Here is a 1,092-nt window from a genome sequence, read left to right on the forward strand (position 1 = left end):
AATTATGTCAGTATCACTCACTGGGTATCCTTTTAAAGCAAGTGCACTGTAACATAATGTTAGGTCTTCCAGTAAGAAGGAACAGATGAAAGAGACGTTCAAACCAAAGACAAAGATCTCTTCTACGTGTGTGCTAAAATATAAAAGCACTTAAGTTCTCATGCTGATCTGTGCTATTTCTAAAGTATTTAGCAGAGATCAACAAAATAATGGGCTTTGTGAGGAACAGTTCCTTTATTTCAACTAACTTTCACTAGGGCTGAATACTAACCTGCCACAGGTGCTCCAGTCCTACTGTCCATTGCTTGTCCTTTTAACCTGCAAGAGATATCAGAGGCTTTTCTTAGTTCCACAAGGAAACCTCAACCATTTGTGCATCAAACCTTAAGTAAACTATGTGTTCCAGTAAAAATAATTTCCTCTTTTCTATATCCTCAGAGTAGGCCTAAGGAATGCTCAGAAGAGCTCTTAAAAAAATTACAAATGGCATTCAACTGCACTGTCAACGAGCCCACCAATATTAGTCTTTGATAAGTTCTGGGGACACTGGAAGGGCAATTTGGCTGCTGAGGAGGGATAATACGACATTTAGAGGCTAGTTTATAAGGCTGGAGTTGCAAGAGCTTTCAGTGTCTGAATTAGATACAAAGCCAGTATCTTGCCATAATTGTTTTTACAAAAACCTAGTTATTACTACGAGGCTTCCTTTCAGACTCTTCTCTAGACTGAACAAACCAAAGGACATCGGCCACTCCCCCGTATATCTCGTCTTCGCCATCTTAAAAGAGCATTGAAATAAGGGCTACAATAGTTTTACATACCTTTTATAACCAAACCTGCACCCAATACTCATGGTGAGGCCCCACAGCACAGCAGGACAATCCCTCCCCTCACTCAATGGCAGTGCTGGGCCTGACGAACCCCTGACTATGGTTGGCCCTTTGGGCTCCCAAGGCACACAGCTATAAAAAATACTTTTAAATAGTTTGGGCAAATTCCCTGTAGGTAAAATTGTTTAAAAACAATCATTACTATGCCATCTTTAGAACAACATTAGTATTTATGTAATGAATTTTGCTACCAAAGTTCTCT

General features: G+C 39.8%; 1 protein-coding gene across 4 annotated transcripts in view; it reads right to left on the bottom strand.

Moving 5' to 3' along the window:
• SHLD2 (shieldin complex subunit 2) overlaps positions 1-1,092 on the bottom strand; it is a 36,322-nt gene that overhangs the window by 17,552 nt on the left and 17,678 nt on the right. For all 4 annotated transcript variants that reach the window (XM_019617453.2, XM_010714170.3, XM_010714171.3 and 1 more), the window contains one exon: positions 272-318. The gene's annotated coding sequence lies outside the window, so the exon portion shown is untranslated. The remainder of the gene's footprint in view (positions 1-271; positions 319-1,092) is intronic.

The sequence above is a fragment of the Meleagris gallopavo genome, chromosome 8 (genome assembly GCF_000146605.3).
Source record: "Meleagris gallopavo isolate NT-WF06-2002-E0010 breed Aviagen turkey brand Nicholas breeding stock chromosome 8, Turkey_5.1, whole genome shotgun sequence".
NCBI classification, from domain to species: domain Eukaryota; kingdom Metazoa; phylum Chordata; class Aves; order Galliformes; family Phasianidae; genus Meleagris; species Meleagris gallopavo.